The sequence below is a fragment of the Hesperophylax consimilis genome, chromosome 21 (genome assembly GCF_061612785.1).
Source record: "Hesperophylax consimilis isolate HC1 chromosome 21, BYU_Hcon_1.0, whole genome shotgun sequence".
Lineage (NCBI taxonomy): Eukaryota > Metazoa > Arthropoda > Insecta > Trichoptera > Limnephilidae > Hesperophylax > Hesperophylax consimilis.
The window spans coordinates 27,424,499-27,440,896 of NC_142856.1; the positions used below are offsets into that span (position 1 = coordinate 27,424,499).

The following is a 16,398-nucleotide window of genomic DNA, read 5'->3' on the forward strand; positions in this document are numbered from 1 at the left end:
GAAACAGCTGTCACGCGTAATAATAATTACACAGCAGAACTTGTTTAAAAATAAACTGTTTTTATAAACCCAATAATAATATTATTGTATATATAAAAAATAAAAAAATAAAATGGAGTTCTACAAATTAAACTTAATAACAATAAATATTAAAAGTATCTGCGATTTTAGCATAAAAGTTCCCAAGTGTGTGCAATCTATTTATAACTGAGTTATATCCTGAGACTGTGGTATAATCGTCACAATAATACATACTAGAAGACCTTGATCTAATGGTAGGTAAATGAAATTGAATCAAAATTGAATGAATAAAAATTAATGGCTATAAAACCTTCAAAAAATTTTTACCGATTTTTTTTTCATGATCTACATAAACGGTAAACCAATAAACGGCTATGCATCAATATAATACGGAGAAGATTATAAATGTAGAGTACATTTAATAGGTACGTCGAAAGATAATTGTTGCAAAACTGTCGACAGTCAATGCAGAATCGTTAAGTAGTTGAGTCGCTTTGTTGATAGGCATCTGATAAGTTCTCGCTTGTGGAAGTACGTATAAAACATATGGCCAAATTTACTTATTCGCAATGCTTGTGATTTTTTTTCAAACTTTAATGAAACACAACCAAGATAACAAGCAATTTAATCCATTAATGTGTACACGATACATTATATGCACTATTCCCTTTGTAATATTAATGCGATAATGCTCAAGCTGTTCGCATCAGACTTGGGTCAGATAGTTAGGGCACATTGCTTGACAGAGATCAGCCAAGTATGATAGAATCAAACAGCTCTATGTCATTCATGTACACCATTAGGAAAATTTGCAACTTTGACTTATACTTGCAATACAGACTGTACCTACTTGCCCGTACTCGCAACTGTCAATATAAGAAGTCAGCACGGTCGCTAAATAAACTTCTCTGTTTGTATATTTAATATCCTTGCAGTAAAAAATCACAGAAATTAGCAGTAACAACGAGTATCAACAACAGTAGCTGCCATTTGCAAACTTTCCTAGCTCGATGGTTCTGACTTGATCACGCAATGCCTGTACTGCAGTCGGCATTGATAACATGTCAATATCAAAAGGGCATCACAAAGAACACTTCTTCGAGTAATATTTCGTCCTTCGAAGGAAAACGGTGGATAGGCCACAGAACCACAACTTTGTTTGTTTATGTACCGCCTAATTGAGTGTTTGGTTTCTTCTGGGATCGTTTACTAAGTTATCAGATTCGATTTAATGTTCAGTTACTTATACAATAAAATAAATTCATTCATGAAATTTTATCGTTATTTATTTCAATTCCCGTCGGTGGCATTTATTTTTTCTCTTGAGATTTTTTCAATTTATATTTGTGTTTCTGGCAGTTTGACTTAATGGTGCGAACATGAAAGTGAATCTACATTAATATATTATATCGTACTGTTCTAAAAATTACATCCTATGTTATCGAAATAATATAGAGTTAAGTAGTTAAAATAAAATAAAGGAAAAATCTACACATCTTCGTCGTCATGATAATAATATTTAACGATGTTCATGCCAGAGCGTCAAACATCTTGGTTCTGAAACCAGAGATCAAAGGTTCAAAACCCGAAGTCGAGTATAATTTCTCTTTTTTCACGTAAAAATCGTTATCTGAATTCTCGATACATCAGTTCCAAGTTTGAAAAAAGCAATTAAAATAGTTTTCTATTCAAAATATCACATTTTAAGTAGATACTTTATCCCCTTTTCTGAATTCTCTAAACAAAAACTTCCAACTTAGAAAATTATAACACTTAAATTCAATGCAAGTCTCAGTTCTTTAGTTTGTTGAACCGGAGTTACAGGCAGACACTAAATTACTATTTTTTGATTATTTACCATTCAGAATATAAACATTCCCAAAAATAATTTGACAACTGTTGACTTATTGACCAGCTAACAAAAGCCAGGTATTTCCATCCCTTGTCTTCCTTTCCTCCTTCCCTTATTAATTTCGATCAGTTTCACAACATCACTTTGATATCTTAGACAGTAGTTTAAGAGGTTATTCATTGATGGCACTGGTAACAAATAAAGCTGTCGGTAATGCAGGGATTAAGACTGATAAATACGATTGCAAACCCAATGTCGAAGCCCAGAATCATTGTAACTTATCACTACATAAATGTCCAAATGTTTCGTAGACCCCGGAGTTCTATTTAAAGAGTTTTGAGAAAAAAACCTGGAGTAACAACAATCCTCAAGTAGCGCTACAACAGTTTAATTATGGGCAGTTTTCTTGTTGATTAAAACAAACTTTGGATACGACTAATCCTGTCTATGTACAGTTCCTTGTGTGCTCAATTTCCCAAAAGTTCGTCACTTGGTATTTATTTTATCCCAGCAAAGCACCTTGGTCGGGTAGTAGGGGTAGTTCAAGTAGGTCCGTTGGGCAACTTGTGGAGGCGGGGAGAGGAAGGTGCAGAGGTGTGGTCGGGTCGGCTCGGGTAACGCATGAATCAGGCCGTATCCCTCTATTTATCTTCGACCCTCTCAAAATCGGAATGTCCAATGAATGAATTTGGGAATGATAACAGTTTTTGTGTTGACTTTATTTGCCTTCCTAGATATGTACGAGCGAATTGGGTAACAATCGTTAATATTATTGATAAATAGCTGACGCATACCTGGCGTTGGTCGACTTTTCTCAACCTTTTATAAATATAATATGGATGTATTATTTACATATATACAAACCTTTCAGAAGACATTTTCTAAATGATAGTAAAAACATATGAAAATCCCTTGGGTGGCTTGGAAGAACTAAGCGCACAGACCGACGCGGATAGCGACTTAAGTTTATACTATTTAGAGATTACGTTGATGCATTTTTATTATTATTTAGATATCGGACATAACCAACCGGTCATTAGCTGAGTGGACAAATGCATCGTGGGTTAAGCTACATTTTCTGCGTATAATGATGGCAGTAGAAGTTTTAAAAATATTAAAAGGCAGGTTATTATTAACACACAAATGTTTGTATATCTTTAAAAAAAAACTATGCTATATTCGGGGCGTTATAATAACTAACGAAATTCGAAATACGTAAATAAACAGTATTGTAAATATTTTTAAAGTATCTAGGTATTCACCTATAAAGCTTAATCATATCAATAACACCTAAGTATTCGTTTTCCATAGTTTGAAACCGCTGTATCGGGGAATTAGAGGGGTATTAGAGGTTAAGCATTAAAATGGTTTGAATCGTACTTAAAAAATCGTCAGCAGAAAGTTCAAATTTCAAATATCAATGAAAAAATGGTCCAGTACATGGTAGAATTCAAATGGAGAACAATAAACAAGGGTGTGCCACAAGGAAGCATTCTTGGGCCTCTCCTCTTCCTTATCTATATAAACGAACTTCTAATAATTGCTGGCACAGAATGTTCAATGTTTGCTGATTATACCGCTTTGTTGTTTGAATGTAATGGAGACGTTGACGAATTTAACAAACAAGTTAACGAGACTTGCCAATTAATAGCAAACTGGCTGTTATCGCAACATCTATCACTCAACACAAACAAAACCCAAATCTTAAAATTTTGTCCAGTGCAAGCTACACCTATAAATATAAATGTAAACATTAATAATAATATTATCGAACCTTCCCAAACCTGTTCGCTACTGGGAATAGAATTAGATATAAACATAAACTGGAAAGAACATGTCTCAAAAATTGTAGCAAAAACCAATAGTTTTTCTTATGTTCTGGGTACCTCGAGAAAAATATTAAACACCGAATCAGTAATAGCCGCATACTATGGTTATGTATATTCAATAATAAAATACGGTATTATTTTTTGGGGAAACTCGGTAAACGCTAAAGATGTTTTCATCATACAAAAGAGATGCATAAGAAAAATTACAAACTCTGATCGTTTAGATTCATGTAGACCTATGTTTAAAAATCTGAAAATTCTGACAGTCACAGACATATATATATAATGGAGTTATGTATGTTAGTGCGATCATCTACAGACAAGTTCCCACTAAAAAACTCAACACAAAAATACGCTACAAGGCTCACAGAAAACTTACTAATACCAAAAGCAAACAAAACAATATTCCAAAAAGGACCATACTACATGGCCATTAAAGCATATAACAACCTTCCACATAACATTAAACAAATACAAGATACACACAAATTCAAATCGTTACTAAACACTTTCCTTGTTAATAAATGTCACTACACGTTGAGTGAATACCTCACGTAAATGAAACGCCTATTTTTATTGGTATAAATATTTGTATTTTTTTATTTTTTCATTGGTATATTGTTATTTTATCTGTATAAACATTGTAATTATTATAATAAAACAAATAATATTATATAAACATTGTAATTAAATAAATGTGGTTAGCTGGAAGAAATGGGGTCTACCCATAAGCTACACTTTTGTAATTTTTATTTTAATATAAATAATTTTTGATTTGATTTGATTTGATTTGAACGAGCAATTTAACTGTACATAGGTTTTATACGGCTTATGTTTTATGTCGATTTTAATATTGTTCATTTTCGCCGTTTTTAGATGCAGTAATTGTAGTCAAATGTTTCCGTATTTATAAATAATAAACAGTATTAAATTACTGGAATAATTAAAGTTGCAGGCGATTTTAATTGAAGTAAAACAGAATTAGGCAGAAGATAATTAGGTATGTTATTTCCATTAACTAGATTCTACTGAAGGTAGATGTACATTCAATTTACTAGATTATACTCGATACAGGCTCATACAGGCCTCATTTTTTTAACAAGATTATACCTCGATACAGACTCAGACCTAGTGAGGTTGATTTTTATGTGAAAAAAAAAGTGTTTTATGTGTGGTGAGATGCAACAAATAAATACTGTAGGTAGATGGACATTCAACAAACTAGATTATACTGTAGGTAGATGGACATTCAACTAACTAGATTATACTGTAAGTAGATGTACATTCAATTAACTAGATTATAGTGTAGGTAGATGGACATTCAACTAACTAGATTATACTGAAGGTAGATGTACATTCAATCAACTAGATTATACTGTAGGTAGATGGACATTCAACTACCTAGATTATACTGTAGGTAGATGTACATTCAATTAACTAGATTTTATTGTAGGTAGATGTACATTCAATCAACTAGATTAGAGTATACTGTAGGTAGATGTACATTCAGTTAACTAGAGTATACTATAGGTAGATGTACATTTAATTAACTGGATCCTACTGTATGTAGCTGTACATTCATGTAGAATCATCCCCCGAAGTTAGCGCACTTTACCCCCGGACATCCTGTACATTATTATTACAGGTATTACAGTAAAAAAAAACTTTTATGGGATGATTTTTTCAATCATTAAATGCTATTAATCGTTATAGACAACCTTTGTGGAGGTTCTATGTTTCAGTAACGAGCTACTTTCTTTAAAACCACAATACAGGATGTCTATAAAATTTTATTAGGTCGCTTATTGAAAAGTAAAATAATTTATCAGGAAGATTATCAGGATTATAAACAAAATGCACTCAACTTTATCACGACATAAATTTATATTGGCGAATCAAGTATCTCATTGTCTTAATATTGCTTTAATTAAGTATGTTGGAATTATTATCTTGACCATTAATTTTTCTTTTGCATTCGGAAGACACCTTTGTCGCAATAATCTTTCAGAAATAAAATGGTTACTTCTTTGTGCTTCTTAATCATAATTATTTTCTTCTCTCTGTTACAGGTAGATTTCAACGTCAGCTACCAGCACAAAGCCGTACGAAGGTAAGATAAATTGTTATATAATAACACACAAACAAGAAAATTAGCACACTAACCGCGGGAAGGGTATTTTTACCCTTTCATTGGATTGTCAATTAACCTAACCTAACCGCTGCACAGTGGTCCCAAATCCCGATCTAGCTAGACAAAAATATTTTTTCATGGCATTTGATACAAAAGGGTCACAATGTAATAAAAAAAATACTTAAAAAAATATACATTTATTTTAGCCATTGTTGCAGATTTTTTAAAACAAAATTAATTACTAATAAAATGTCTATAGTATAATGGTTCGGTTAAGTCATAACGAAGCACTTATTTTAAGTTATTAGTTAAAAATATTTTTTTAACATAATATAAGAATAAAACCGAATGACATTTTTTGTTTATGAATTACTAGCCGAGTCGCTATCGTCACTATTATTAAATGCTAATGTTCCAACATTGGCTTTGTTAACAGACTTCTGTATTTTCTTCGCTAGAACTTCTGGATCCATAATAATTTTAAGACACCAGTAGATAAGACATTGCAATGTGTTGTTGATATTTTGGCAGCATCCCGTTTTCCATGTGACCTCAAGTTGATTTGAGTAGTATGAGAGAGTTCTTGTGGACTTCGAGATTTTCTTGTTTTGCTTTTTGACGAGCATAAACCAAATTCTTTTTCTGGTCTACCATGTAGTCTCTCATCACGCGTCTCTACAGGAAGAATAAATACTGTGTTAAGCCATTTTGCGTGTTTAAACTTCAATTTTAAAGTACTTCTTCCGACTTCAAACCATTTTCAAAATATTAATATAAACGAAGGGATTTTTTTCTTAAGTAAACTATCCTCGAGACTTTAAAAACTGTTTTTCTTCAATAAATATTTTAAATGTTCATAAACACACTGCCGTATTGCAGCACAATTCAACTTTGACGTGCCCTTTACTTCTAGAATGTCCAAAATATCTAAACGATAGATTGTAGGTAGAGGCTCTGTAAAAGACAAAAGAGCAAGTTTGAGCAAACAAATTTTATAAGATATTATACAAAAAGAATGGTTTTATATGAAACTAGTTTCGTTTGGTGGTACAAATCGGTACACGATTTTGAAAGTTTAATTAAACTTTGGCAAATAATTTTAAATATTGATACTTTTTTCACGATTTTTAATTAATAATTAAGTAATGTTGAATAGGAAAATTATAAAATAATTAAATTAAATTGAAAGAACATACCATAGACTTCAATTTTTGTATTTACATAATTTCTCTCCGATTTCAAATAACAACACTAAAGATCGAACAGCGTGCACACCCGAAAGCGTCCGACCGCTGGGCAAACGATTGGCACATCCGAAGTGTCGTGTTTACAACGTCGCCACGTATCGCGCGTATTGTTTTAATTTTTTTATCGATGTGAACATAATACTATGGACATTTTTCAATGTTGTGACAGTATTTTTGTACATAAATAAAAACATCGTTGAAATCTTTTTGTCTAGCTAGTTTCCTCAAAGGGGACCATAGTGCGCTGGATGGTATTTCTAACCTTTCATTGGATTTTCGGTTAACCTAACCTATCCGCGGGAAGGATATTTTTACCCTTTCATTGGATTTTCAATTAACCTACCCTAACCGCGGGAAGGGTATTTTTACCCTCTCATTGGATTTTCGGTTAACCTAACCTAACCGCGGGAAGAGTATTTTTTCACACGTATATAACTTCTGCTGGTTATAAAATTGTTAAATTGATTTATGGAATCATTTTACATTATTTTGAATAGTAAATATGAACATAAATAAGAACCAATGCCTCCTTCACCAGTATAAAGTAATTATTATATATTTAAAATAATATCTATGCAAAAGAAACGTAATAATTATGATGCAAGTAGTAAATTTTGGCTAAAATGTCAGACAGAACCTCGTTATTTCAAGGGAACGATGGAACACCCGTTTTACCTACCGTTCTATTAAATAATTGTACGTGCGTAATATGGATCTATCTACCTAGCTTATACTGGTTTGCTTGATTAAACTACTAGTGCTTTATTCTTAAACGTAACAAGGTTTTAATTGCAGCTATAAACCGAACCAATTTAGAGTAATTAATCGATATAAACCAGCTTCGACGCTTTTTCTTTGAGATTTAATTTAAATGAAGCTGGCGAAGTGTATTGATCGACAACGATTAAGTGAACATTTCTTTTTAACACTCTTTATCGGAGTGATCACTTTCTCATACCGAAACCTCGATGATAATGATTTTGTTATTATGGGACCAGATCTGAATAGCCAGATAAGTCAACTATCCAATTTCGTTCACAATTTTATGAAAATGAGTTTTTTTTTCGTTTTTTAGTCATTTAATTAGATTGATTTTGGAGAAAAATTTGAAAAAAAAAGTCTAAATAAAATATGTAGTAAAAAAACATCACTTTTGAAAATTCACGCTGTTTCATCGAAGGGGTAGGCAGATAGGATTAACCGCCACACAACTCTGTCTGAACACATTCTTCTATTAGTACATTTACATCTATACACTGTCTGATATGTCATATTCTATTATTCTGACTCTGGACATTACCCGACTGAATTATTTAAGATAAATAAATATTTTGTCCATGTATAAACATAATTCTTTCAAGAAAGGCGTAAAAATACAATATTGTTTCGGTGATTCAATCCAATTATTTATTTGAAGAATTAAGAGAATATTAGCGATATTTTAACGAAAATCTGAAACAGAAAAATCAGAAAAGGATACGGTCACATCTAGATGTCGATTCCTAGGACTCAAACCCAGGACCCTTGCCTTGCCGGGGCACTGAGCTAATGGGACACTATCCTCTTCGGTCACATTTAACTGTATAATACTTCGAATAAGAACTACCAACATCATTTTTTTCACCGGAAATTTTTTATCGGCAAGTATCTCTATACGTATGATCGCAAGATTCAACCCGGACTAAATGCAATCTAATTTATACAGCGTATTTTTAGATAAATATAATTTAAACCCATCTTTGAGGTCACTTCTAATTGCATAGTTAACTTGCGAAAGTGTGTTTTTCTAAAATAATTAAATTAGCCTCATTTACGAAAGCAGATCATGAATTCTTTTAACTATAGGTACCCTTAACTAATAGAGCGATATCCGTTAGAGCAGGTATGCTGTCAAGGCGTTTTTATTTCTGCAGTACAAACGTGAAAAAGATACTTTTCAATGCATTTTGCACTTCGCTGTACACGTCTGAACTGTGGGTGGATTACACTGCATCCCAATGGCATAAAATAAAAGTTGCTTATAATGCATATCGCCAACTATTCTGCCTACCGAGATACTGCATCGCCACGGAAATGTTCATGGAGGGACGAGTACACTCTTTCAGAGCGCTTCTCCGCCATTACATGGGAAACTTATGGCGCAGACTACGCCAATCAAGTAACAAAATCATCGCTGCCATGGTTGCCTGAATGGAGTCCCCTCTGATGGCCCTCTGGAGACGGGAGATGTGCAAATATCCCCCATAAACGGCTGTTCACACTCATTTGTGTGTATATATATATATTTTTAAATTCCGCTTTTTTGTGCCTGTCGGAATCACCCATGTTATTACCTACCTTATTATTATTTTTATTACTTATAATGTATATTATTTCAAATATGGAATGTTTTACATTGCACTACCCCTGCATACATTCTGGAATAAATTCTTATTATTATTATTATTAACTAATAGCACCCAACACGGCTGTTATGGAAACCACGTTCGGCAGACACTTATTAGCGTATTCATTATTACACCTATAATAAATTATTTTAGATAATAGGTTAAGTTCTTGATTTATCACTTGATTGCACAGTAGTTTATATTCTAAGAATTGAGATAAACCAATATCTTGTATAAACGCCGCTCTCCTCCCAAAGAACAATGGACCGTAATCGACCGTTAAAGTTAAAGAGACAACAGGAAGATATCTAGATTACCGGCGACATTTATTTGTCGAAGAATTACCACGCGACATTTTTTACCGACAAATTACAACAAAGCAAGGACAAGATGGCTGACGAAACAAAGGAACGCGATCAGCAATGGATCAAAAAATTTACCGGCCCACGGGCAAATTGAGTCTTTCTAAATTGTAAGAATCTAGTCAAATTTGTACCCTTTGAAAAAAAAAACAAATAAATTACATCACAAAGCGTATTAATTTTCGATACATGTTAATAATTTTGGTCTAAAAATCAATTCCTTTATATGTTTTAGCTCCTGTTTCATTTTAAATTCACAGTTATTGTGAGAAAGACGTCAGTTAAATAAGTAATCCTATTAAAAATATAACTATTTAGTTACGTGCAAGCATCGTGTCTGTAATATTGTGCATAGTGCATTTCTCTGTTCGATAAGAATGGATAAAGATTTATTTTTAATATTTTAAGACTTAAAGTTCCGTAGTAAGCGTTCAAAGATGGTTTGAAAGGGAGATATGTAAATGCGAATGTCAGAGGGAGTGCGCTTTAATAATTTTCTTAGCCACTTAGCAATTTTTTTCTATCAAGGGAATTTCATTAAATTACCATTTCGGCATTACAAATGTATGGATATTATCTTAAAAAATAGCATATATATATTTTTTAGGAACTTAAAAACTTAAAGTGTTAAAGAAAAATATGTTATAAGTCGGTAGAAATTCGGAATGCGGGGGCTTAAGTAGTTTGTAACTATTGGTCCACTACATTGTGCTTTATACAGGTAGGTTTGTTGTGTGAAAGTTTTGACAATGTATTTTATGTGTAATTGGCTACCCTGTATATTTTTGTTAATATAACTTATGTATGGCTTGACGTCGGAAATATATTTTTTTTCAAAATGTTCAGAGTTGTGATTATTCTAACACAATAAACAAAACGTTTCTATAGGTAGGGAAGCAGGGATTATCAAGGAAAATGAAAATAAAATAAAATGTTACAACTTATTACAATTTTCTTTTTTTATATAATAAATTTAGGCCGTGCACTACGTCATGTAATATTTTAAATCGAGCCGCTATCAATAACACACCTTACGTAGATGGCGATAAGGCTTAAATTCCCGCTTAACACCATCCACCTTGAAAAAAACATGGCTAAAAAGTGCCTTTTATTTTATTCTGTGGATATTCAGACATAAATATTTAAATGTTTTTCGATCATTTTATAAATAACTTAATTCACCACATTATATAATAAAAACATAACCGAAAATGGGTTCGTAAGTAGGAGATTATGAACTTTAAACAGTTTTCATAGGCCTTATGCATTATTTTTTCTGAGCTTACAAAAATACTTATCTAAAAACTACTCGATTATTTCTAAGGCCAAGATGTATTCTACTCGCAGTATTTCAAATTTTTAAATAATCTCAATAATTCTAAAAATTTATATTACAATTAACTCTTTATTTATGCGTATATGGAATTTTAATTAAAGCATCTGAAACATTTCACCGGTCAGTGGTTGAGTGGGCATAGCGCTTGGGTCTCACCCGAGCGTCGCGTGTTCGATTCCTCGGCTGGCTACGTCCTCCATCACAACACAAGCAACATTTTCGGCTTTCTGTGGTGGTAGTAGGAGATTTTCAAACATTGTTGGGTTATTCGTAACCCGGGAATGTTTGTCGTTCTTTTTAATAAAAAAAAATAAAAAAATTTCTAAGCGACCAAATTTTCAAACCAAAAACACATGATTTTGCATTACTACGTAGTGCATCGCCTTAATACTAATTTGTCTAAAAGGAATGAAAGAGGTTGAAGAATACCGTTTACAATATTTTCGAAAAGACTTAAGGTAATCTACTAAACTTTTTTTTAAATAGAGGTCTAAGCATCATTTTATACAATTATAAAGAGAGTTCACATTTACATTGTTTTTCAATCTCGATTATTTTTCGGATTAATATTTAACAGATTGATTAATGTAATTCAGCCGAACTTTATTGTCTCTCACTTAAGATGTACATAAATATCTACTCGTATGTGTAAAAGATAAAAAGATTTTTCTGATCTTGGGCTGCTGATCTATTTTCAGGCAATTGCCCAAGCAGACCGGATTCACGCTAAACCACTGAATGCAATCTAATCTATGTTTGTATTTTTTGGTATGGGTAATATGCTTCAGTTGGTATTCTTGTAAACATAACTTGTATTGGCTGTTGGATGTATCTCGAAAGATCGATTGAGATTGGTATCAATACAAGCATTGAAACAATGTATCAGTAATATTTATTGATTGTGAATCAGAGTAGCTTTTGTTAAACAAATTATGCCTTTTGAAACAGCGGTCTTACAATCGACAAATAAATTTAGTTTTATCGTCTTTTCGATGTATTTCAAATGCGCTAAAAACATCTTATTTTTTAATTTTCTGTAAAAAAAATTACTGTTTTAGAAAGTAAATAAAATTATCTTTCCGGTTACGCATTTAAAATAAACATTACTTTGTTTAAATAAAAATTAAAAATTTTGTCAAAAAGGCTAACCATATTTTCACTTAATTTTTTCCTCCAATCGTAGAAAAATTGAGAAAATTCGATATTTTAAAAACACTTTCGTTATTTTTGGGAAATTTGTAAGAAAACTGTAACTTCACTTTTATCTCGTTCTTATAATAAAAAATATAATCCGATTATTCAAAAATAATCCGATTCGATGGAGACGCGAAATATGAATTATTCATTTTGGATATTTTTAGGATTTTATTAATGGCATCCAGTATGAATGTTGAAGACAAACGTACAAGAAGAATTATTTCTATTTCTAACTTCAAAAAATTATGTATTTTCGCATAATAGAAAAAAGAACGCCCGGTTATATTTGACCCTAAAATGCTGGAGACCCTAAAACGCATATATGACCCTAAAACGAAAATAACAGTTTAGGATGACACTTATATTATATTTTTTATTAAAACACAAATAACATTGTTTACATCACTTTATTTCGATACAAAATCTCAACATGTTTCATGAACCAAGTTCACTTCATCAGGAGCACAAGTATACGTATATGATGAAGTGAACTTGGTTCATGAAACATGTTGAGATTTTGTATCGAAATAAAGTGATGTAAACAATGTTATTTGTGTTTTAATAAAAAATAAATAATGCCATCACAAAGCGAAAAGCAGTTAGAAGAAGTTTTCTTCGAAAAATTACTTATATTATATGCTTTACTTGATGGATAATTTTCTTCCAAATGGTTTATACATATAATACGTGCATATTATATTTATAGAAAGTAGAGAAAAGTCGATGTTTTGTTATCAAGTCGTAAAATATATGTTCGGGCGCTTACATTGCTAACGCTGGCTAAACCTTAAGAGATACATCATAATAATGTACTACGGAATTGTATATCTTGAAAAGGCCCACAGAAAAGTATGATATATGGATAACCCCCAGCAGCAAAGTAGTTTTTCGATAACGCTGGAAATTTCAAAGTTTGTTCTTATTAGTGCCAGGAGTGTTTAGGGTATGGTTGGCATAATAGAAGAAGTCGGAAATGCCCGAGGAATACTTATAATATTTATATAATATTTATGCATCGGAACGAGATGTGAAGTCGACTTAAAGTCGATGTAATATAGTTTTTTATCAATAACATTGTGGTATACACCAGTGAATGGTGGGTGTTTGTCAGTGACTTTACCGTTGTTTGATAATACCCGCAGAAGGAAAATTAACTGATGATCAAAGAAATAAAATGGATGGAATGGAATTGTTGGTAGTTCTTATTCGAAGTATGATACAGTTAAAAGTAACCGAAGCGGATAGGGTCCCATTAGCTCAGTGGTAGAGCGGTGCCCCGGCAAGGCAAGGGTCTTGGGTTCGAGTCCTAGATGTGACCGTATCATTTTCTGATTTTTCTGTTTCAGATTTTCGTTTAGAAATCGCTAATATTGTCTTCAGTAATTAAATATTACAATTTGTGGTTTTACTCAATAAAGTTATTCCAAAAAATTAATATACATACTAGACTTGCAAAAAATTCAATAGATGTCGCACATTAAAATAAAAATAAATAAGATAGGTTTATCTAATAAGACGCTGTCTAGATTGCATTTAGTTTGGGTTGAATCTTGCGATCATACATAAAGATAGTTGCCAATAAATATTGTGCGGTGAAAAAGTGAAGACATTGTTGGTAGTTCTTATTCGAAGTATGTTACAGTTAAAAGTGACCGAAGCGGATAGGGTCCCATTAGCTCAGTGGTAGAGCGGTGCCCCGGCAAGGCAAGGTTCCTGGGTTCAAATCCTAGATGTGACCGTATCTTTTTCTGATTTTTCTGTTTCAGATTTTCGTTTAGAAATCGCTAATATTGTCTTCAATAATTGAATAAAATGGAGTTTATGAAACAGACTTAAAAAAGTAACATGTGTTGTAATATGTATGCGTTGGCATTCAGAAAGCTATGATATAATTTGACTCCATCTCTCGGCATTAACCGAAAGGAAGTGACAGTCTGACAGCCTGAAGAAACATTTAATATTATTTTTCACGTATCACCGTTTCACGTGGCTTTAATTAAGCATCGCTGTCACGGGAATGGCTATGTGCCACTGAGACCTCGCTGTCTCTGTGACTTGCCCGTCACCGTGTCGCTGAGGCGTCATATACGTCGCGGAGACCCAGCAGAAGTCGACTTGTCACATCAAATTTTTAAAAGTCATCGTTTTGTATGTTGCGCCGCGACCTTTGGGGTGTTCGCATTTCAAGCTTTTGAGCCTCGGAAGCTCCTGTCATTCTATTAAATTTTCATCAGACAATATTCTTTGACTACCAATCTCTGAATGTTCTTCATATGGTGGAAGTTATCTAGCCAGTCGATGAAATCGGAAGTCACTCAGTTCAGCACAAGGGACATTCTTGATCGACGTTCTGTTCATTGAATAATTTCACATTTGCAAGTAAATTCTAATTAGTGATAATAATTAACATTTCCGTAGCTGTTGGTTATCTTACAGTCCATCTTGTGCTTTAGTCTCATCGTCGTTTCGAACCATCCCAAATTGAAAAGTCCATTGATTGCATTACCTTCAAAGAAAAACGTTTAAATAAGCATCTTCCGGTGGACCAGTCTGTAGAAAAAAAATGATTCCACCCAACGGTTTTCTACTTATAATGATGATAGGAGGCCTGGGAATGTTTGTTTATCTCTAAAAAAAGTCTCGAACCAATGGCACTTCTAATTGTGGAGTGTTGTGATGCGGAAAGGAATGAGGGAAAAGAGAAGAAAGAGACGCGGTAGAGAGGAAAAACTTTTATTTTTCAGATCAAGTAACTGACTAACTAACTAACTTAATTTTTTATTTTGTGAAATAATCCTATCATCTTTGTATATTTTTTGTTTTTATTATAATTATGCGAAAACTGTATTACTACTAACTGTCTTTGATTGTTTTTATAACATTTTGTAATTCGATATAATGTTTATTCTTTATATTTATTTTTCTTTTATAAATTTATTGTATAGGTGCAAATATTGAATCAACGACTAGAATTAGTGGAACATTATTGGTCTAATATTGTAAATAATTGCTGTTTATGCTAAATATATAAATGACTGTTTGTTTCACAAATAAAATTAAAAAAAAACCATTTCAAAAATCAATGCTAAAAATTCACAGAAGCAATATTTTGTTTTTATTATGATTCTTTCAGGATTTATTGGAACCATTGTAGGTATCCCAATATTGGGTGTCTGAAGGAAGCGCGGGGGGGACTTTGAATTGTAGTCACTTGTAATTTTATTCTTATATATTTTTTTTATTGTATGATATCGTTATATTTGTGCTTTAGTGTTATAATTGTTTTTGTGAAATTGACCTGCTAACAAACTATTTTTGCAGTTTAGTGAGTGATTATAATGAAAAATAAATTAAAATTTAATAAAAACACCTGAAATAAAATTCAAAAGATACTTTTATTTGATGTGAAATACATGCTAGGTAAGAATTATTTTTGTTACGTGATATGTAATTTAACAAATTGAGAATGAGTTAGATATACGAAGGTAACTCCCAAAGGATTCAAGGCCGTAACTCTTCAATTAATTCCGCCACGGCTCACAACTTTAATTCATTACCGCACAAAGCTATCCGTGTTGATTGTCAACAAACAAATTATTCTCCGAGGCAAGGGAAAGCGATTTTATAAAAACACATTTGATTTGAGTATCTACTTGATGGAAAAATACAGCACAGGGGGAATACCCGAAATTCTTGGCTGAATATTGATTAATCTATATGGAAAGGAAAATAAAATGCATTTACAGTAAATGAATAGTACAAAACCTAATAATTCACTCAATGATAATAAGAAGTCAACTCCGTCACATATAGGCCGTAAACTCAATATTTTAGAGAAGTTGGAAATAAATAAAATCTCTAATAATCCTAAAGATATTTAGATAAATGAACAAAAAAATATAATTCGCTATATTTTTAAATCGAGTTCTGTCATTATAGAACTCAAAAATAATAATACAGGAAATTATCCCAAATTATTCACTTGAAAATACCGTACTTTAACGTCCTAAAGTCAAATTTAAACAATACACTAATT

The 16,398-nt window shown here is 32.2% G+C and overlaps 1 long non-coding RNA gene across 1 annotated transcript in view; it reads left to right on the forward strand.

The window, feature by feature from the left end:
- The first annotated feature begins 709 nt into the window (after positions 1–709).
- The window catches only part of LOC149413817 (uncharacterized), a 344,689-nt gene continuing 329,000 nt past the window's right edge, over positions 710–16,398 (forward strand). The window contains exons 1-2 of the long non-coding RNA XR_016304183.1: positions 710–778; positions 5,776–5,812. This is a non-coding gene — a long non-coding RNA (uncharacterized LOC149413817). The remainder of the gene's footprint in view (positions 779–5,775; positions 5,813–16,398) is intronic.